The sequence below is a fragment of the Diaphorina citri genome, unplaced genomic scaffold (assembly GCF_000475195.1).
Source record: "Diaphorina citri unplaced genomic scaffold, Diaci psyllid genome assembly version 1.1 scaffold291, whole genome shotgun sequence".
Classification (NCBI taxonomy): Eukaryota; Metazoa; Arthropoda; class Insecta; order Hemiptera; family Psyllidae; genus Diaphorina; species Diaphorina citri.
The window spans coordinates 137,066-160,688 of NW_007377727.1; the positions used below are offsets into that span (position 1 = coordinate 137,066).

Consider the following 23,623-nt stretch of genomic DNA (forward strand, 5'->3'; position numbering starts at 1 on the left):
TCTGGGGATTGAACCCCCTCTTCCCTCTAAGATGAAATACCCGTCAGGCTACGCTACTTGCAAAACAATTCCATAACAAAAAACTCTAGGTACCTATAAGGGAAAAAGTTTCACTTCATAATCAATCTTACCAGACCTAATAAAGAACAAGCAATCCTTCATTAAGACAAAGTAACTTAATAAGAGATATAACTTTGAGTTATTGGTTCATTACCTGGCTTTGTTTTATCTGCTATAAAGTTATCAAGTTTAATAGAGTTTCCCCCTTCGTCCTTCTTAGAGTTCCTTCCTTTTCCTCTTCTCACGACTTTAATTCGTCTAACAAAGCCTTTAATGAAAATGGTTCTACAGGGAGGAAAAATAAGGGTAATAAAATTACGAAAGAGAAGAGGAAGACGAAGAAGGAGGAGAAGGTGAAGAAGAATAAGAAAAAATAAATAAAAGAGGAGAAGAAGAAAAAATAAAAAAAGAGGAAGGAAAGGAAAAAGAAGGAGAAGAAGAAAGAGGAGAAGAAGGAGGAGGAGAAGAGGGACATTTTGACTTTTTGAAAAGAAGAATGAAGAAAACTAAAATGTACGGATCTACGGATCCCTTGTAGCTGAAAAGTTCAAGATAAATATAGGTACCTAAGTAATTTGCGTAAAGGTGGATTTCCACCAACGCGACCTCTGTCGTGCGACAAAAATCGCGTTGGTGGAAATCCACCTTAACAACTTCATAATAGGTAGGTTACGGGTATAGATATGTAGATATAATGTATGTAGAATTGTAGATAGCTCATTCTAGCCATTAAGAATAAATAATTACTGAAAGTATCCAGGACTAAAAATAATATCAGGAAAACTAAGGATTGTGGGTACCTGTAATTATCACCTCATTGCAATTAGAGTAAAATTCAACATTGGTGCAAACATGGCAAGCGGCACTTATTCTTGCATGCAAATACACAATTACTTCCTACGAACCCTGGACACAACTAACTTAAATAATAGAAATAGGTACTAACTGTACCTACTCAAATAAATATTACCTATAGTTACATAAATATATGTACCATGTAGGTATTTCCCTTTGAGTGGTCTCCAAAATAGGTCTTTAAAAAGCTTAAAAAATAACGCAAAAGCCTCCTCTTGCAGTCATGGAAGAAAAGGAGTTTTAACTTAATTCCCTTTTTAAATTAATTTAATGTTACGAAATAATCTTCAAAGCTTGAACTTAAAATTTCGACTTGCACCACTAATGAAGCCCCCATACAACTTTTCAGTCAAACTTTCAAACCTTTGTTTAACTGTTAATGAATGTTACGGCCATTGTTTGATAGTAACTTTGATAGAGTGTCACACACTGGCCTAGCACAGGAGAGATCGGGATTCGACAAGATATGTGATATCACTACTCACTACATAATCATGTCTTTATATGTACTGAGTTTAAATTTGCCCATACAGATAAGGTTCGTTCTCGGAACGGTTGGTTTTCTAATATCCTGTCTTCCTTCTCTCTTCGCTTTCACAATGGTAGACCTTAGCAGTTACAGTTCCCTCTATCTTTCGAAATTTTCGGCCTTTTGAAATCCCACTTTTCAATATTCTATCTCTTTTGTACACTTCCGTCCTTGTCAGAGCTACACAGTGACGTTAAACTTGCATCAAACAAAACCTGAAGTACACTTTTCCAACTACAGTCGAACCTGGATATAAGAGAACTAGATATAAGAGAATCCTGGATATAAGAGAATATTTTCTGGGCCCTTCATTTTTGAGCCAAAAACCTGGATATAAGAGAAAACCTCGATATAAGAGAACTTTTTTCTGGCCCAAGGTAATCGATTTACCTCTATTAAGAGAATTATCTACCTCGTACCTCTATGTAAGAGAATCCCCTTACCTCTATATAAGAGAATCCCCTTACCTCGGACCTCTATGTAAGAGAATTTGTCCAAAAGTCACATTATAAGAGAAACTGGATTTAGTGGAAACCTGGATATAAGAAAACACAAAAAGCCCAGTCTGAGGCTTAGGTGGAGGGGCAAACAGCCCCAAAAGTCCCAAAAGATGGATTAAGCTTCCACCTATCGTCTTCTTCTTCTCCTTCTTCGCCTTTTCCCATGTTCAGATGGGGTCGGCGTGTGTCGTCGGCCTCTCAATCAGCGTTGAGTGATCGCTTTGAGGCCAACTAACTGGTTAAGCTTATACCTATATCTTTCTTTTTCTCCCTTTCTTCTTCCATTCCCACAGCACGTGTCTCGGAAATGCAAGAACCTTTCAACGTTTTCATTGAAAAGCAATATCAATATCCACTCGAACGCGATATTCCAGGGGTTCCCAAACTTTTGAGTACTGCGTACCACCTGACACCTCAAGGTTCTTTTAGCGTACCACCAAGCATCAATTTTGTGTGATTTGGGGATTAAATAATGAGATTATAGCTCCGCAGGCGAAATTTTGTGTTAGTGGTAGTACGATGTCACAACTTTTTGGTGAACTGATTGTAGATTTTTTCTCTCTCAACTAGGGTTGCCAATTTTTTTTTTTTTTTTTTTTCATTTACGAGACCAATCATAAAAATGGGTTTTTCAAATTTCTTCGCGTACTACCAGAAATGCTTCCGCCTACCACTAGTGTTACGCGAACCACAGATTGGGAACCTCTGCCTCATTCAATAGGAGGTGATGTGTTTCATTAAACAAATAACAATACGGGCGTTAACTACCCACGACTTGCTCGTGAAAAGCGGAGTGGTTGGGTGGAAGAGCTCCTCCAGAGCGCCCTGCCAATGCTGCATTGAGCAAAAACTTTTAATGGGAGAAAGAGAGAGGGAGAGAAGAAGAGAGTAAGTAATTGAAAAAAAAAAGAAAGAGAGAGAGAGAGGGAGAGAGAGAAAGAAAGACAGAGAGGGAGAGAGAGATAAAGTGAGAGAGAGAGAGAGAAAGAGAGAGGGAGAGAGAAAGAAAGACAGAGAGGGAGAGAGAGAGAGAGAGAGAGGGGGGGAGAGAAATAGAGAAAAGGACTTTAAATGTACATGTTCAGTTTCTCCATCTTGGTTTCAAGTTAATAATTAATATTACGGATATAAGTAAAATAAAACTGTACTTACTAATTGTATAAGTTCAGGATGGATAAAAGTTCACTTCAACATTGGTGGGGGCATGGTTGGTCCAGTGGTAACGCGCTCGCTTGCCATGCAGAAGGTCCCGGGTTCGAATCCCACCATCGACAAAAATTTGTACTCGTTTTTCGATTGCAAATATTTACGGGTTACTTTCTGGTTCTCGTGTTGACCCAGCTCCTAAATGGGGAGTATTGTGTCTCTTCTCGCCCATCTGAAGAGAGGCATACTACGGGAAGGGCATGCTACGACACAGACCACATGCGTCCAATGCTTATTATTAGAAGAGACTTTTTGTTCCTGCTGTAAAATTTAATGTGTGTCACCTGGCACCTAAAAACACAGACCACATGCGTCCAATGCTTATTATTAGAAGAGACTTTTTGTTCCTGCTGTAAAATTTAATGTGTGTCACCTGGCACCTAAATGGTATTCGCTTTTCTTTCACATTAGGTAGCTATTTGTAGTTGCCTTGTATTATGTACCTACACCTACATATTATTATTTATTTTGTTGCCTTGTGTTACCTAAGATATATTTTTATGTATGTACATAAGGAGTAGTACTCTGATTGGGTTAGTCTCCATCTACAAATAACTCTATGTACATACTAGAAATGGCGACTTATACAATCAGTCTCCTGTGTACATATTTGATATTGGTTTAGCATAAAAAGCAAACAAACAAGGAAACAAACAAACAAGCAAACAAACAACTTTCCAAAGACAAAACTCACCCTTCGTTTGGACTTGATGTTTTCGAGTTGTCGCTGGGTGCACTCGCCTATGCTTTAAACTAGGTATGTGCTACTTTGTGTGCATATCAGGAATAAGCTGAAGTTTTCAAATACGTAGGTAGACGAATAATGTTGAAGTATCTGCAGAAATATGTATACCTAGGTAGTTGAAATTTAATCATACCAGATAAAAGTGGAAGGTAGGTATTTATTCTCCGAAAATCGTCTCAAGAAGTATTAGCATGAACACGCAAAAGTTGGTAGAATGTAAAAGTAGGTAGGCGAACCACCATAACTTAATAATTGAGGCTGTTCATTCAAGAACTTAAATAAAATCGTTTCTTCTTCGTAGATGTAGATAATAATTAGAAGTATGTACTCATTAGCCCATTACCTACCTAGAATCTAAATATCAAATTATTTCTCCAAGAAAATCATCTCATCGCTTTAGATTTTAGATAACGAAATTAGTTAATGTATTCTAGGAAGGTAGGTAAGTGGGAAAGCTGTGTTAACAAGGATAATATGGGAGAAAGGGTGAAAAGAAAGCGGATGACAAAATAGAGCTTACTGGGAAAAGGCTGCCTAGAAACGTCGATCCCTTATAAACGGGAAAAGGCCAAGAAGAAGAAGAAGAATTGAATTGAATTGAATTGAAACATGGTAACATTTTATTTTTACAATTAATAATAAACATAATACATCTCCTAAGCTAATAAAACAACTTCTTTGGAGATGGTTTTTCCTCTTCTTGTGTTCTTATTATTGCTCGTTGATTTTTAGGTACGTTGTTCTGTAGGTACTTAGGTAAGCATTTTGGATTTTTCCTTCTTCTTTTCTAAAGTTCTTCTTCAATTATTATTCTTTTTAGTTTTGTCTTGACAGATTTTGGATGTTCCTCTTGATCAATTTCTGCTTGGTATCGGTTTAATCGGTATCGGTTTAATCGGTTTAATCGGTATCGGTAAGAAGAAGAAGAAGAAGAAGAAGGAGAACAAGAAGAAAATGAAGAAGAAGAAGAACAAGAAAAACACTACAACTTCGACGAGACGTCGTAGGTATAATTCGCTGTCAATTCATTGTAAGAAAAAGAGGAGGAGACAATTGCGACGACGTTCGCAACGAAACAAAAGTTTTCTCGTCTAGTTGTAAGAATCTTAACGTTTTGAAAGAAGTAATTTTTTCTTGATGAAGGTTCGGCATGAGGTGTTATTTTTTTTTCGATTATTCTAGGACTTAATCGAACCCTTGCCAGCCTAGTTACCTAGAACTTGAAAGGTGCGCTACCTCCCTTGTAAGCGATAGGTCGCGGATTCGACTCCAGCCCAGGGCGAATTTTATCCTGAACGGATAAGATTCGTTCTCGGAACGGCTGGCTTTCTCCTATCCTGTCTTACTTCTCTCTTCACTTTCGGGACGATAAGACCTTAGCAGTTACAGTTCCTCTATTAAACCCTCTATTAAACCTCCTTAAAAAAATCTAACCCTTCTTCTGAGTTATACAGTTCATTAAGCCACTAGTACAAAATGAGGTACCTAAGCTTCAAACTTACCATTCCCAGAAGCGATTGGTCAAACTCTGCAAAACCTCAAGTTCGATAAGTGAACTTGAATTGTACTTTATTCTTTACTACCGTACCAATACTGTGCTGCATTGAGCAAAAACTTTTAATGGGAGGAAGAGAAGGAGAGAGAGAGAGAGGGGAAGAGAGTGAGTAATTGAAAAAAAAAGAAAGAGAGAGAGAGAAAGATAGAGCTAAGTGCGAGAGAGAGAGAGAGAGAGAGAGAGAGAGAGAGAGAGAGAGAAAGAGAGAGAGAGAAAGAAAGACAGAGAAGGAGAGAGAGGTAGAGAGTGAGTAATTGAAAAAAAAAAAGAAAGAGAGAGAGGGAGAAAGAGAGAGAAGGAGAAAGAGAGAGAAGGAGAGAGTGAGAAAGATAGAGCTAAGTGCGAGAGAGAGAGAGGAAGAAAGACAGAGAGGGAGAGAGAGAGAAAGAGAAAGAAAGACAGAGAGGGAGAGAGAGAGAGAGAGAGAGAGAGAGAGAGAGAGAGAGAGAGAGAGAGAGAGAGAGAGAGAGAGAGAGAGGATATAAGAAAAAAAAGGTCGGTCCCCTGGATTCTCTTATATCCAGGTTCGACTGTATACCTGTCTCATCAATTGTTACACTCAAATGCAACTTCCTCATGTCTTTTGTTATGGGCGCCTTATTGTTTCTTCTAATGAAGAGTTCTGCTCCCCCATAGCTCCTTGCCTATCCTGGCGTAGGTGAACAGCATGGAGAATATGGGCAGGAAGTAGGTTAGGATCATGAACATCACATTGTACCTGAAACAGAGGAACAGTGAATAAATTTATTAGTTCTAAACTAGATCCATAAATAATTAGGTAGGTACGTTTGTGTAAAAAAAAGACGAATAAGAGAATAAGAAGAACCAAAAGGCAGAAGGGGAAAGGAGGAGGCGGAGGAGGAGGAGGAGGAGGAGAAGAAGAAGAAGAAGAAGAAGAAGAAGAAGAAAAAGAAAAAGAAGAAGAAGAAGAAGAAGAAGAAGAAGAAAAAGAAGAAGAAAGTTCTTCTAATGAAGAGTTCTCACTCGAGATCCATTAATCATGATTACACAACGGGTAATCCCACAATACTCTCTCTAACCTTTGTTCTCTTTGTATCGATATCCGACGTCTTCAAAGCTGCAAAGAAAACCATGGGAACCTCTATACTTTACTTTATTGCACCACTTCAAAATTACTTCTTTGAACAGTGGAGTAGCGTGGTTCAATTCAGAGGTTGGTCTACTGTTAACGTACTTAATTTCTGTGTCTGCGAAAATTCGAGGTAGATACGTATCTCACTAGAGAAACCTCCATGGCCGAGTGAGAATCACACTAGACTAGACTAACAAGCCGAAGTTCTCGGGTTCGATTCCCGGCGGGGTCGAAATTTTTTCGCTTCTGTGTTCGGAGTGCACTCAGCCTCGTGAAGACAATTGAGTAGCTACTTTAAATTTAATTTCGTCCACATTTAGTCCCTTCACATTACTCCAAGGTGTGCGATTGAAACGGGCATCAACTTTCAACCTTTTACGATATGGTGTAATACTAATTTACAGGGGTCGAAGTTTTTTCGGTTCTGTGTTCGGGGTGCACTCAGCCTCGTGAAGACAATTGGGTAGCTACTTTAAATTTAATTTCGTCCACTTTTAGTCCCTTCACATTACTCCAAGGTGTGCGATTGAAACGGGCATCAACTTTCAACCTTTTACGATATGGTGTAATACTAATTTACAAGTATTACATACACGCTCCGCCACTGTTCTCATCTTACCTCGAAATAAGGTTGGGAAGCTACTTGAGTTAGAAAATAATGATACCAAGCCTTTACATGATAATGGTGCTTGAATTCTCGTTAACCGTAAACCAATTCCTTCCTCCCCCTCCTTTACTTCCCCTCCCTCCTTCAATTCCTTTGTTACTTCCCCTAGTGTGATTTCCTTCTTTGTACTTCCTGTTTTCTTCCTCCTCCTCTCCTTCCTTTTCCTTCTCCTTCTCCTCCTTTTCTCTTTCTTCTTATCTGCCTATTCTTCTCTTTTCATGATCTCTTTCCTTCTTTATACTTCTTCTTTTCCCTTTTTCCTCCCCCTCCCTTCTATTTTTCATTTCTCCTCCTTCTCTTCATCCTCCTTCTACTCTTTTCTTGCATGCTCCCTTTCTTTCCGAACTTGTTCTATGTCTTATTCTTTATCATTCCTTAGCTCTAGCTGTCCCTTCTACTTATCACATATCTCTTTATTATGCCTTTCTCTTTTCTTGTTGTTCCTCACCTTCTTTCTTCTTTACTCCTTCCTTCCTATTTCACGATTTTCACATTGAACCTTTTTTATGAGAATAAAGGGACAGGATATTGTTAGGATACTATGCGGATAGATATTTATCGGGCCATTTCAAATTTCTGTACACATAACCTTTGGTAATATGCATATTTTTACGCAAGTAGATAATTGGTCATAAAATATTGTATGTGCGTATATTTTCGTGGAACTTGTCAGTGTGGGCATGGGTTTTTTGTTACTAAAACACCTGGTGCTTTGAAAAAGAATATTATTTATGGTATTTTGCACGCCATTTTTACTAAACACCTACAAACATGTAGGAGTATTTTGACTAGATCTACCTACGTACCTAGTACGTATTAGCAATTAGAAAAAAAACCCTACAATATTCCATACCTACCGATCTATTTGGTTGTTAGGTTGTAACTTTGGAAAATGACACCAATTAAACTCAAGTTTGTAGGTATACTTGATAAGTACACGAGTACTTGATAAGTATACGAGTAGGTTAAGTACCTATAGGTATGAAATACTTATGTATAGGTATCAGACATTTCATTTTTATTAATTTCCAATTAATTACGAAGTTTCAAAGAAAGGACGAACTTTTCCCTCTACCTCCTTTGTTTCTTTTATTTTTCCACTTCCTTCTCTCTTCTTCTCCTTTCTTTCATTCTCCCCTCTCTCCCCTTTTTCTCTCTCTCTCTCACTTTATCTCTCTCCCTCTCTGTCTCTCTCTCTCTCTTTTTTTTCAATTACTCACTCTATTCCTCTCTCTCTCTCTCCTTCTCTTCCTCCCATTAAAAGTTTTTGCTCAATGCAGCATAGTACTGGTACGGTAGTAAAAAATAAAGTACAATTCAAGTTCACTTATCGAACTTGAGGTTTTGCAGAGTTTGACCAATCGCTTCTGGGAACGGTAAGTTTGAAGCTTCCCTCATTTTCTACTAGTGGCTTAATGAACTGTATAACTCAGAAAAAGGGTTCGATTTTTTTCAATATTGTGTAGATATTATTTTTTATGAAGTTCGATAGAGGGAACTATTACTGCCAAGGTCTAATCATCCAAAAAGCGAAGAGAGAAGTAAGACCGGAGAGAAGAAAGCCAGCCGTTCCGAGAACGAATCTTATCCGTTCAGGATAAAATCCGCCCTGGGCGGGAATCGAATCCGTGACCTAGCGCTTACAAGGGAGGTAGTGCACCTTTCAAGCTCTAGGTAACTAGACTGGCAAAAGGGTTCGATTAAGTCCTAGCGTAATCGAAAAAAAACACACCTCATACCGAACCTTCATCGAGAAAAAGTTAATACTTCTTTCAAAACGTTAAGATTCAATAAAAAATGAAAATCCACGATTTTTTTTTTTTTTTTTTTTTTTTTTTTTTTTTTTTTTTCCCTCATTTTCTACTAGTGGCTTAATGAACTGTATAACTCAGAAAAAGGGTTCGATTTTTTTCAATATTGTGATGGCCTTTCATTCTTTGTGACAACTTTTTGGGATGATTTTTTACCCTTTGCAGTACCTAACTACTGGCAGCCAGACTAGTTGGCTTGGAGGGTAGCGCGTCTGCCTTGTAACCACTAGGTCGCAGGTTCGGATCCCGCCCGGGGCGGAGTTTATCTCTAACAGATAAGGATCCTTCTCGGAACGGCTGACTTTCTCCTATCCTGTCCTCCTTCTCTCTTCGCTTTCGGAACGATAAGACTTTAGCTGTTATGGTTCCCTGGCCTTTCATTCTTTGTGACGACTTTTTGGGATGATTTTTTACCCTTTTGAGTACCTAACTACTGGCAGCCAGACTAATTGGCTTGGAGGGTAGCGCGTCTGCCTTGTAACCACTAGGTCGCAGGTTCGATTTCCGCCCGGGGCGGAGTTTATCTCAAACAGATAAGGTTCCTTCTCGGAACGGCTGACTTTCTCCTATCCTGTCTTCCTTGTATCTTCGCTTTCGGAACGATAAGACTTTAGCTGTTATAGTTCCCTCTATCAAATCTCTTGAAAAGAAATTAAAACAAGATGGGCCCGTCCCTCCGGAAATTTTTTAGCCCGTAGTTTATTCGATCGTGATTAGAGAAAATCAGTACCTATGTACCTACCTAATTTGTATAATATTCAGTTTGTTATCATTCTTGATTTGATTTTACTTTAATGTAGGTAATGATTTAAAATCGAGACTAGAGCCCGTTCTCCCTTTATTCCCAATATAATGTTTAAGTCACCCATCCATTTATTGGGCTTCCTCGGCGTAGCTTAACATAGGTAACGCTAAAACCGGTCTTATTGACTGAAGTGTTATCTAAAACTTTATCGCTTTGAGTTCATAGGTCGTCGCGACAAATTTCAAGATCGAGCTCATTTGTGTAAGAAAATGTGAAAAAAATCCCCCAAAAACCAGTTTTTTTTGGTTTTTTGGCTCTATGGTTCTCTGGTCAATACTTCCTCCATGTAGCTAGACTAACTATAGTTACTTAATCCTCTTCTCCGCTCTGGGTATCTGTATCTATGTCACTCACCAAAGGTTCCTTTATTCCCTGAAAGGGTTAGGGAGAAAAAGTTTTCAGATTTTTCAGTTGAGGAGGTTCCCTCTATCAAATCTCTTGAAAAGAAATTAAAACAAGCAGGGCCCGTTTTTTGGTTTTTTGGCTTTATGGTTCTCTGGACAAAATTTGCACCACCATTTTCGTGATCCTGGTAGAAAGACCTTTAATTTGATATATAGGTCGACCAGATTTGGATAAGTCCTTCTATGGGAACAGACTGACAGACGACACCGAAGCGAATACAATAGTCCGTCCCGTATACCTTTTTATTACTATTGTAATAATAAAGGAAGGACGGACTAAAAAGTAAGTAGGTACCCTAGCTATTTACTTCCTCCATGTAGCTAGAATAACTATAGTTACTTCCTCCTTTTCTCCGCTCTAGGTATCACCAAAGGTTCCCTTATTCCCTGAAAGGGTTAGAGAGAAAAAGTTTTCAGATTTTTCAGTTGAGGAAAAGGGGAGAGAGGGGAGAATGAAAGAAAGGAGAAGAAGAGAGAAGGAAGTGGAAAAATAAAAGAAACAAAGGAGGTAGAGGGAAAAGTTCGTCCTTTCTTTGAAATTTCGTAATTAATTGGAAATTAATAAAAATGAAATGTCTGATACCTATAGATAAGTATTTCATACCTATAGGTACCTAACCTACTCGTATACTTATCAAGTACTCGTGTACTTATCAAGTATACCTACAAACTTGAGTTTAATTGGTGTCATTTTCCAAAGTTATGGCCTTTCATTCTTTGTGACCACTTTTTGGGATGATTTTTTACCCTTTTGAGTACCTAACTACTGGCAGCCAGCCTAGTTCGCTTGGAGGGTAGTGCGTCTGCCTTGTAACCACTAGGTTGCAGGTTCGATTTCCGCCCGGGGCGGAGTTTATCTCAAACAGATAAGGCTCCTTCTCGGAACGGCTGACTTTCTCCTATCCTGTCCTCCTTCTCTCTTCGCTTTCGGAACGATAAGACTTTAGCTGTTATAGTTCCCTCTATCAAATCTCTTGGAAAAAAAAAAATAGGTAGGTACCTATGTAGCTAGACTAAATATAGTTACTTCCTCCTCTTCTCCGCTCTAGGTATCTGTATCTATGTCACTCACCAAAGGTTCCTTTATTCCCTGAAAGGGTTAGGGAGAAAAAGTTTTCAGATTTTTCAGTTGAGGAAAAGGGGAGAGAGGGGAGAATGAAAGAAAGGAGAAGAAGAGAGAAGGAAGTGGAAAAATAAAAGAAACAAAGGAGGTAGAGGGAAAAGTTCGTCCTTTCTTTGAAACTTCGTAATTAATTGGAAATTAATAAAAATGAAATGTCTGATACCTATACATAAGTATTTCATACCTATAGGTACCTAACCTACTCGTATACTTATCAAGTATACCTACAAACTTGAGTTTAATTGGTGTCATTTTCCAAAGTTATACCTAACAATCAAATAGGTCGGTAGGTATGGAATATTGTAGGTTTTTTTTTCTAATTGCTAATACGTACTAGGTACGTAGGTAGATCTAGTCAAAATACTCCTACATGTTTGTAGGTATTTAGTAAAAATGGCGTGCAAAATACCATAAATAATATTCTTTTTCAAAGCACCAGGTGTTTTAGTAACAAAAAACCCATGCCCACACTGACAAGTTCCACGAAAATATACGCACATACAATATTTTATGACCAATTATCTACTTACGTAAAAATATGCATATTGCCAAAGGTTATGTGTACAGAAATTTGAAATGGCCCGATAAATATCTATCCGCATAGTATCCTAACAATATCCTGTCCCTTTATTCTCATAAAAAAAGGTTCAATGTGAAAATCATGAAATAGGAAGGAAGGAGTAAAGAAGGAAGAAGAAAGAAGGTGAGGAACAACAAGAAAATAGAAAGGCATAATAAAGAGATATAGTATGTGATAAGTAGAAGGGCCAGCTAGAGCTAAGGAATGATAAAGAATAAGACATAGAACAAGTTCGGAAAGAAAGGGAGCATGTAAGAAAAGAGTACAAGGAGGAGGAGGAAGAGAAGGAGGAGAAAAGAGTAGAAGGGGGAGGAAGAAGAGGAGGAAGAGAAGGAGGAGAAATGAAGAATAGAAGGGAGGGGAGGAAAAAGGAAAAGAAGAAGTATAAAGAAGGAAAGAGATCATGTAAAGAGAAGAATAGGCAGATGAGAAGGATGAGAAGAAAGAAAAGGAGGAGGAGGAGAAGAAAAAGGAAGGAGAGGAGGAGGAAGAAAACAGGAAGTACAAAGAAGGAAATCACACTAGGGGAAGTAACAAAGGAATTGAAGGAGGGAGGGGAAGTAAAGGAGGGGGAGGAAGGAATTGGTTTACGGTTAACGAGAATTCAAGCACCATTATCATGTAAAGGCTTGGTATCATTATTTCTAACTCAAGTAGCTTCCCAACCTTATTTCGAGGTAAGATGAGAACAGTGGCGGAGCGTGTATGTAATACTTGTAAATTAGTATTCTAGATCCATAAATTAGGTAGGTACATTTGAGTAAAAAAAAAGACGAATAAGAAGAACCAAAAGGCAGAAGGGGAAAGGAGGAGGCGGAGGAGGAGGAGAAGAAGAAGAAGAAGAAGAAGAAAAAGAAGAAGAAGAAGAAGAAGAAGAAGAAGAAGAAGAAGAAGAAGAAGAAGAAGAAGGAGAAGAAGAAGAAGAAGAAGAAGAAGAAGGAGAAGAAGAAGAAGAAGAAAAAGAAGAAGAAGAAGAAGAAGAAGAAGAAGAAGAAGAAGAAGAAGAAGAAGAAGAAGAAGGAGAAGAAGAAGAAGAAGAAGAAGAAGAAGAAGAAGAAGAAGAAGAAGAAGAAGAAGAAGGAGAAGAAGAAGAAGAAGAAGAAGAAGAAGAAGAAGAAGAAGAAGAAGAAGAAGAAGAAGAACGAGAAGGAGGATTAGGAGGAGGAGGAGGAGGAGGAGGAGGAGGAGAGGGAGAAGGGGTGGCTTTCTCCTATCCTGTATTCCTTCTCTCTTAAATGTTTCGCAACGATAAGACCTCCGCTGTTACAGTAAAGTTCCCTCTATCGAACATCTTAAAAAAAGGTTCTAAGTGCCAGCTTGTAGTTAGCTTGAAGGGTAGAGAGCCTCTAAAAAACTCAAAGAAAAAGCTCCAAGCCTTCAAGTTATGTTAAAGGTAGGTAGATCTTTTTCTTGACTTTCTATCTACGGCCCTGACAAGAGCTATTACAGGGCACACGTCAGAATGGTTATTATCATTACAGTACCTACTTTAAATGAGGTGGAAAATTAAGGCTGAACAGGAGATCGAAGATCTTAAAAAAAGGTTCTAAACTTCAAAGTGCCAGCTTGTAGTTAGCTTGAAGGGTGGAGAGCCTCTAAAAAACTCAAAGAAAAAGCTCCAAGCCTCCAAGTTATGTTAAAGGTAGGTAGATCTTTTTCTTGACTTCCTATCTACGGCCCTGAGCTATTACAGGGCACACGTCAGAATGGTTATTATCATTACAGTACCTACTTTAAATGAGGTGGAAAATTAAGGCTGAACAGGAGATCGTTATCTTCTACCGTGATGTTCCGTTTATATTAGGCCAAGTCACGTAGAATGAATCTTGTGCTGCCAGCCTAGTTAGCTTAGTTGGTAGTGCGTCTGCCTTGTAAGCGCTAGGCCGCGGGTTCGATTCCCGCCCTGGGCGTATTTTATCCTGATGAGATAATGTTCGTTCTCGGAACGGCTGGCTTTCTCCTATCCTGTCTTCCTTCTCTCTTTGATTTCGGGATGATAAGACCATAGCAGTTAATGCCAGCCTAGTTAGCTTAGTTGGTAGTGCGTCTGCCTTGTAAGCGCTAGGCCGCGGGTTCGATTTCCGATTTTATCCTGATGGGATAATGTTCGTTCTCGGAACGGCTGGCTTTCTCCTATCTCTCCTAGAGAAGGAAGACAGCTTCCTTCTCTCTTCGATTTCGGGACGATAAGACCATAGCAGTTACAGTTCCCTCTGTCAAACCTCTTAAAAAAAAAAAACCCTCCAAGCTAACTACAAGCTGGCACTTTGAAGTTTAGAACCTTTTTTTAAGATGTTCGATAGAGAGAACTTTACTGTAACAGAGGAGGTCTTATCGTTCCGAAATATTGAAGAGAGAAGGAATACAGGATAGGAGAAAGCCACCCCTTCTCCCTCTCCTCCTCCTCCTCGTTCTTCTTCTTCTTCTTCTTCTTCTTCTTCTTCTTCTTCTTTTTCTTCTTCTTCTTCTCCTCCTCCTCCGCCTCCTCCTTTCCCCTTCTGCCTTTTAGTTCTTCTTATTCGTCTTTTTTTTTACACAAATGTACCTACCTAATTTATGGATCTACCTAGTTTAGAACTAATAAATGTATTCACTGTTCCTCTGTTTCAGGTACAATGTGATGTTCATGATACTAACCTACTTCCTGCCCATATTCTCCATGTTGTTCACCTACGCCAGGATAGGCAAGGAGCTATGGGGGAGCCAAAGCATAGGCGAGTGCACCCAGCGACAACATTTTCTCTTATAACCAGGATTCTCTTATATCTAGTTCTCTTATATCCAGGTTCGACTGTAGTTGGAAAAGTGTACTTCAGGTTTTGTTTGAAGCAAGTTTAACGTCACTGTGTAGGACTGACAAGGACGGAAGTGTACAAAAGAGATAGGATATTGAAAAGTGGGATTTCAAAAGGCCGAAAATTTCGGAAGATAGAGGGAACTGTAACTGCTAAGGTCTATCGTTGTGAAAGCGAAGAGAGAAGGAAGACAGGATATTAGAAAGCCAGCCGTTCCGAGAACGAACCTTATCTGTGTGGGCAAATTTAAACTCAGTACATTTACAGACATGATACCTATATTATATTATGTAGTGAGTAGTGATATCAGATATCTTGTCGAATCCCGATCTCTCCTGTGCTAGGCCAGTGTGTGACACTCTATCAAAGTTACTATCGAACAATGGTAACATTCATTAACAGTTAACAGAGAGGTTTGAAAGTTTGACTGAAAAGTTGTATGGGGGCTTCATTAGTGGTGCAAGTCGAAAGACTTTTAAGTTCAAGCTTTGAAGATTATTTCGTAACATTAAATTAATTTAAAAAGGGAATTAGGTTAAAAATCCTCTTCTTCCATGACTGCAAGAGGAGGCTTTTGCGTTATTTTTTAAGCTTTTTAAAGACCTATTTTGGAGACCACCCAAAGGGAAATACATGGTACATTTATGTAACTAAGTATAGGTAATATTTATTTGAGTAGGTACAGTTAGTACCTATTTCTATTTTTGGTTTGTTTAAGTTAGTTGTGTCCAGGGTTCGTAGGAAGTAGGTAATTGTGTGTTTGCATGCAAGAATAAGTGCCGCTTGCCATGTTTGCACCAATGTTGAATTTTACTCTAATTGCAATGAGGTGATAATTATAGGTACCTACACTCCTTAACTATCCTGATATTATTTTTAGTCCTGCATACTTTGAATAATAAAATTATTTATTCTTAATAATGGCTAGAATAAACTATCTACATACATTATATCTACATATCTATACCCGTAACCTACCTAATATGAAGTTGTTACGCAAAGTACTTAGGTATATTTATCTTGAACTTTTCAGCTACAAGGGATCCGTAGATCCGTACATTTTAGTTTTTTTCATTCTTCTTTTCAAAAAGTCAAAATGTCCCTCTTCTCCTTTTTCTTCTTCTCCTCTTTCTTCTTCTCCTTCTTTTTCCTTTCCTTCCTCTTTTTTTTATTTTTTCTTCTCCTCTTTTATTTATTTTTTCTTATTCTTCTTCACCTTCTCCTCCTTCTTCGTCTTCCTCTTCTCTTTCGTAATTTTATTACCCTTATTTTTCCTCCCTGTAGAACCATTTTCATTAAAGGCTTTGTTAGACGAATTAAAGTCGTGAGAAGAGGAAAAGGAAGGAACTCTAAGAAGGACGAAGGGGGAAACTCTATTAAACTTGATAACTTTATAGCAGATAAAACAAAGCCAGGTAATGAACCAATAACTCAAAGTTATATCTCTTATTAAGTTACTTTGTCTTAATGAAGGATTGCTTGTTCTTTATTAGGTCTGGTAAGATTGATTATGAAGTGAAACTTTTTCCCTTATAGGTACCTAGAGTTTTTTGTTATGGAATTGTTTTGCAAGTAGCGTAGCCTGACGGGTATTTCATCTTAGAGGGAAGAGGGGGTTCAATCCCCAGAGGTTTCAAAAACATTAACTCTATTTCTGACTTATCCTGGTGTCTGACTTATCCTGGTGCACCGCGGTGGCCACTACTCTTTGATTTTGTATTACCTACCTACACAACGTACCTACTACCTAACCTACAATATCTACCTACCATACCACGTTCTTACTCTTTGTAATTTGTATTAGTATTGATGATTTGTGTATTGCACATTGCATAATTACATGAGTTTCCAGGCATTCATACAAAACTGAACCTTTATGCTTTCGCACTGCAACTGCTGGCTTCTGACGTCTGCATTTATCACTTATCTGCTCTTGTCTGCTTTGTTTCTTTTCCTCCTTCTTCTCCTCATCCTCCTCCTCCTCCTCCTCCTCCTCTTCTCATTTTCTCTTTCTCCTGCCATCCCACATCCGTTTCTTCCTTTTGTCTAGGATTAGGGGATTAGCAGGAAAGGAGAAGTCTCATAAATAAAAGAAACCCACCCTCCCGATTCAATTCATTCAATATGCTGGTTGGCTGATGATGGTGGTCTAGCTTTCTTTTTTTTCGCTCTAATGACAGGTTGATAAATGAACATCGCTGAGCTTTTGCGAATGGCTTTTGTCTTCACACTCTCAAGTCCTCGACACTTGTTCGAGATTTCTTGTTCTGGAGAACCTTTTAGAAAAAGCAGCCTTTGGGAAAAAGATTAAAGCCCTGTTTTCAAACCCTGAGTTTCTATTCTAACCTTGGTCTAAAAAGGATTTGATATTTTTTTGACCCCAGCTGGAATCGAGTTCTAAAGTCAGGGTGATATCTACTGTACGGGATGGGCTTGCTACGACACAGACCACATGAGTCTAATGTAGCAGTTGTTTCATTGCTACAAAATACATAAAAACGGCGGTGAAAATCTCATCTTGAAAAAAAAAAATCAATCCTAAAGGGGATTTAGCTAAAAATTGTATGGGTGTTAAACAGAAGGTTGGAATTGGAATAACATTCTAAATGCCTAAGGGGCTCTATTTCTCCATTCGACCCTTCAATATAAAGACACAAAACCGTAATGGAAATTGGGTACATCAAAACTCCATTACGCCTACTAAGGTACTATCATCTATTGAGCTTTACAATATGCTACTGCCATCCATTCATATACTTTGTATGTTTTTATTTCATGTATTTTGTAGGCCCTTACTTAGTTTAGGCACCTAATATTTGTTCGGATACCCCCACACACAGATCTTTATGCAAGAGGTACTTTGTAGGTGGGAATTAAATTATCATTGAGAACTTTTCACAATAGTATTTAGGTACGAGTATGAAGAAAATAATTTGTAGACGAACTCTCAAAGTCAATTCTCACTCAAATCGTGCACGTAATTTGAAAGAGTTCAAATGAATAGATGGAAAATCAACTCTAGTGTTGTACGAAAAATTATTAGAATTACCTAAAATTTCCAAGAAACTATTAAGTTTTAATAATTTCAGCAAAGTTCAAATTAATAGAATAGGTTGATAGAAATTTTACTCTAGTTTTGTAGGAAAACTTATTAGAATTACCTAGAATTCCAAGAAACAAAATAATTGACAAGTTTTCTTTTACTTCTTTTAACTTCTCTATTATTTCATTTTCAAAGGACCCAAGAGCTCGGTGAAGTCATAATAGCGTTCATTATATTGAGTGGCTTTTTCTATTCTTTCCTCTTTTATTTCAATTAAAAAAAAAAGTTGTTTTTTTTCTACCTTCTTCTCTGAAATATGGCTTTTGAATTCCCAATCCATTTCCCATCTAGATTTTTGTAAATGAAAGTTGTTTTTTTTCTACCTTCTTCTCTGAAATATGGCTTTTGAATTCCCAATCCATTTCCCATCTAGATTTTTGTAAATGAAAGAAATAGATTTCTTGATTGCAGTTAGACCGTGATAGAAAGTAGGTAGGTATGTTAGAAAACTGCAGCGAGAGACTGTGGAATTTTCTTCATACGAGTAGACATATATAAAGGAATCGTAAAGTTCAAATCCTCCCTGGTAAAATATCAGACTCACAAAGGAAGAAAATAATTATCAGTTTTTCGAAAGAAAGAAAGAAAAAAATACATAGATATTATTCATATTATTTTGGCGTAGATCAAAAAAATAAAAAAATATTATACCTACCTACCTAAACAATGTTGGAAATTTATTCCATTAAAAGATAAAAAAGGATTCCGTACGAATCTTGCTTTTTCTTCTTCTTCTTCTACTCACGTGGAAAAATTCAATACACTCACGTGGAAAAATTCAATACACTTTTCTTGAGAGGAAAAAGAGAAGAATCTTCACGAGTTTGATTTACTCCTTCACTCCTTTAAACAAAACGGGAAGCGCATTTTAATGAACTTCTCTTTTCCCCCTTTCTTTTGCGAGGAGTTCTTTTCGCCTTTCGTTTACAAGCAATCTTGAGTATGTAACTGGAAAACGGTTTTTTCATTTTTCTTCTTCTTTATTTTTTTCTCCTTCTTCTCTTTCTCCTTCTCCTCCTCCCTCTACTTCTCCTCTTCCTTCTTCGCCTCCTCCTTCTTCCTTCTCCTTCTTCTTCTCCTCTTCCTTCTCCTCCTCCTTCTTCGCCTCCTCCTTCTCCTCCTCCTCCTTCTTCCTTCTTTCTTTTAAGTGGCAGGGCGCTCTGGAGGAGCTCTTCCACCCAACCACTCCGCTTTTCACGAGCAAGTCGTGGGTAGTTAACGCCCGTATTGTTATTTTTTATTTAATGAAACACATCACCTCCCATTGAATATAGCAGAGGTTCCCAATCTGTGGTATGCGTACCATTGAAGCAATTCTGGTGGTACGCGAAAAGAATTGAAAAATCCATTTTTATGATTGGTCTCGTAAATGCAAAAAACAAATTTGGCAACCCTAGTTGGGAGAGAGAAAAAATCTACAATCAGTTCACCAAAAAAATGTAACATCGTACTTCGTACTACCACTAACACAAAAATTTCGCCTGCGGAGCTATAAGCTCATTATTTAATCCCCAAACCACACAAAATTGTTGCTTGGTGGTACGCTAAAAGAACCTTGAGGTGTCAGGTGGTACGCAGTACTCAAAAGTTTGGGAACCCCTGGAATATCGCGTTCGAGTGGATATTGATATTGCTTTTCAATGAAAACGTTGAAAGGTTCTTGCATTTCCGAGACACGTGCTGTGGGAATGGAAGAAGAAAGGGAGAAAAAGAAAGATATAGGTATAAGCTTAACCAGTTAGTTGGCCTCAAAGCGATCACTCAACGCTGGAAGATATAGGTATACGCTTAACCAGTTAGTTGGCCTCAAAGCGATCACTCAAAGCTGATTGAGAGGCCGACGACATACGCCGAACCCATCTGAACATGGGAAAAGGCGAAGAAGGAGGAGAAGAAGAAGGAGAAGAAGAAGAAAAAAAAGAAGAAGAAGAAAAAGAAGATAGGTGGAAGCTTAATCCATCTTTTGGGGCTGTTTGCCCCTCCACCTAAGCCTCAGACTGGGCTTTTTGTATTATAATAAGATACCTATAGGTATAGGTGACTATAGTTCATCCAGATCAATGTGACAGCAATGAGTCATCAACCCAAAATGAAGGAACCAATCAGATTGCAGGAAATCCTTACATTGTTGCAATTGAGGTAAAGGTCTATTTTTGATAAACTCTCTCTTTTAAAATGCAGAGGTAGCTCTAAGTTCAGAGGTTGCAGAACAGGTAAGGTAGATATCGCCTTACCTGACTTTGTTTCACTGTCCGAGGAAGCACTGTGCAATATACCTTCCCCTTTTAAAGATTCTCTACCATTGCACATGTGACATGTTTGGCAACAATGCCCATTATTTTGCTGTCACATTGATCTGGACACACTATAAACAGGTAGGCTGATGGATTGAAAGGAACAGAAAGGAAAAGGAGTTTCTTTTAAGCTGTGTTCACACAAAATCGACGCCCGGGCCAGCTGTCGATCGATGGTCAATCTACGAGGACGAGGGCAGTGTGGACGGTTTCAGTCGACATCGATCGACCGCCGTCGACTATGTGTAGACACAACTTAGACCTTAGACCTCTAATACTAGCAATCTGTACACTCCGAGGGAGCTTTGACTTAAACCAAAAATATCTACCAGCGCAACGTTAAAATCTCTGCCCTGTAGAAGTTTTTAGACAAAGGTTCTGTTTCTGTAATTCTAGGGGTGTTTTTCGTCCATTGTATAACTGCCCTGTAATCTGTGATATGTATTGTTAAAAATACAGTAAACTATTTCAATTCAAATCAAAAATGAAAAAATCCCACTTTCAGTTGGGAGATTCACGATTCTTCTTATCAAAATTCTTCTAATCCATTCTCTTAGGTGCGGAATTCTTCAAGAGACCTCCTGTGTACGCAGGCTAAACGTAAGGGCAAAACCATTATCCGAAATAGTGGTCGGGTTCGAATCTGCCTGGAGGCATAAAACAGTCAAATTTTTCCCCCAACTTTTTTTTTTTTTTTTTTTTTTTTTTTTTTAAGTTAGTAGGTAGGTAGGTACCCCTTTTAGCCATGAGAATAGCTAGGTAGCTATTTTAGATTTGCTATCCGTTTTTTGTATTTTTCCCACAGTACATTATACAACATTCATCATGTTTGCTTTAGGCTCCATTAACTCCTGGCGGTTTAAACTGGCATACATAATTTTACCTGGTTTAAAAATTAATCCGTTCGGGTTAAGCAATTTGGTCGATTTTAACATTTGGCTTAAGATTAGCCAATCCAGTCAGTTTTACTGGCAAACTAAGTTCAACTTAAATTGTGGTCTGAGTTTTTACCTTGCCTTGGTTGCTTACTTTTCACTGGTGTAGTTTTGAAATAGCAAAAACTTTAACTCGTTTTTTCTCGAAATGTTTAGGTACCTAGGTATAAATAGATTTCATACTTAGGTATCTAATTAGGGTTAGTGTGGTCTGTGTTTACCATTCATAAGAGTATGTGTGTAGGTACTAGATACTTACATTAATGGCTAAATTCATACTTGTAGCTTGTATGTACCAGTGATAGTCTGAAAGTTTTGAAATAAAATTTAACCTTTCTATAGCGCACATATGTGGGTATGTAGGTACCTATTTTATCTGAGCTATGTACAAATACCCACATGTAGGTTTTGCAGGTACAGATACTAATAATTATGTACCTATTATCTGGCCTAACCTATGTATAAAATGATATGTAGCTACCCACACCTAGATACTCCGGAATAGTAAGAGTTGTGGTTACTATGGCAGCAGAAAAGAAGATCCATGTAGATTTATTTTTTTGCCAAAGTGGCATGAGTGATTCATGGCTGTGGCAAATTTTATTCGGGCTTAAGGCTCAGGCCCATATTTTATGTGTCGACTTTAATGGCTTCTTTGGAAACATCGTGTCCTGGCTGTCTTATAGCCGATTTCACCAAACTTCAATCAAGCCTTAATTGAATCATTAAGCACTGATGGGGAATTAAAGTTGAAAATTGCATTTCAAAAAAAAAAATAAATAAATAAATTTAAAAAAAAGACCAATAACCCGTGTGGGTTGAAAATAAAATAAGAAAAAAGAACACTGCGATTTTTGTCCTTTAATAGTTTACTATAATTCCATGTCAGGTTTTATTTATTTGTATATTCAGCTCTCCGCTATTTACAATCTTACAAAGTTCTAAAATTAACAAAATACAAAAAAATGGGTATATGGTAAAATGCCTCTCGATTGCTTACTAAGAAGCAGTTGAATTAATAATAATTGAAGGGCAATTCAGAATATGGGGTATAGTGCAATTTTCGATTTAATTTGGTAGTTTGGTATAGTTAATAGATAGATTTCAGAAATGACACTATTTTACAAGGGTAAAGGAAAGATACTACTTTGTACCCCATGAGGTTTGCCCCACAAAACTACGATTAAGATAGAAATAAAGGTTAAAAGATAAAACTAAGAAAAAAGAAAGTAAAAAGGTAAAAATTATAACTAAGAAAAAAAAAGTAAAAATATGACAGCAATTTTTTAGGAAGGTAAAAAAAGATTCGTGAAAAATAAAAATAAAATGGCACCAATAATTCACAATATTTTTTAGAGAAGTTATAAAAATAAATATAAAGTAAGGTCTATAAAATAAAATTATAGTTAATTTGTAAAATAAAATGTACCATAAGAATTAAGTACATTTTGTCTGTTTTGAATTTGGAACACACAATACAACAGCCCCATCCACAGACTTTTGAAGAATGAAGATATCATCTATTCTAAATTTCTAATCTGTTTTTTACTTGGGTACCTACTTGGACGAGACAAGTAGAAACTTCAACCATGATAATGATAACTGATAAATAACATTGTTGAAGAAGAAAAAATAATAATAATAATGTTGTTGTTGTTGTTGTTGTTGTTGTTGTTGTTGTTGTTGTTGTTGTTGTTGTTGTTGTTGTTGTTGTTGTATGCAAAAAGGGAAACCTGATATCTTCTGATTTATTTGGGGCATTTTATTTAACACTTAACCGTTAACCGAAGTTCGGTTTAGTCAAGGTCACTACCTCCCCTCATATCAGTGTGTTTATGACGTAAGGGGCGTTAACTATTTTTTAGGTTTACGTTTCCCCTCTTGCCATACTAAACCAAGCTCTGGACTTCGGTTTACGATAGAAACGCCAATTTTTCTCGGTTAATGCGAACAGCTGATTTTTTTAATCAGCTGATTACGAGATTTTTACCCCCTCTCTAAATTTCGGTTTACAGTTAAGTGTTAAATAAAATACGACAATTTTGTGTTACACTTTGTGGTGTCAAAAAATCACCAAAGTCCACTGAATTTTACCTACGTGGATGAAAAGATGGGTAGGAAATGCGCGCTTTTTTAAATTTGAAAAATAACGAACTATTTTTTTTTTCACTTCACAGTTCACTTGTTTTATGTTCCTTTTTCTATGTCTTATTGCTTATTGTACTATGTACTACCCCATAACCCCACTCCTTTTCTATGCATTATTGTTTTATTGTCCTATCCTTTTGTATTCCTTGTAATTTCGTTATATCAATTTTTTTGCAATATCTATTTTTCGTTATATCGAGGTTAAAATCTAAACCATTTCGTTATGTCGATTTACTTCGCTATACTGAGGTCCAAATCAGAGTAACTTCGTTGTACTGAGGTAAAATTCTACTCGGTTTTAAGATTGCTTCGCTATACTGAGGTTAAAATCAGTGTAACTCAGGGCCGGATTACCCATAAGGCAGAATGGCAGACTGCCACGGGCCCCGCGCTTTGAGGACTTACACTAGATATT

The 23,623-nt window shown here is 37.6% G+C and overlaps 1 protein-coding gene across 1 annotated transcript in view; it reads right to left on the bottom strand.

The window, feature by feature from the left end:
• The window catches only part of LOC103507143 (tachykinin-like peptides receptor 99D), a 19,340-nt gene extending 13,172 nt beyond the window's left edge, over positions 1-6,168 (bottom strand). The window contains exons 1-2 of the mRNA XM_026822076.1: positions 6,075-6,168; positions 3,845-3,901 (exon numbers count right to left, since the gene is read on the bottom strand). The gene's annotated coding sequence lies outside the window, so the exon portion shown is untranslated. The remainder of the gene's footprint in view (positions 1-3,844; positions 3,902-6,074) is intronic.
• Positions 6,169-23,623: the final 17,455 nt, after the last annotated feature.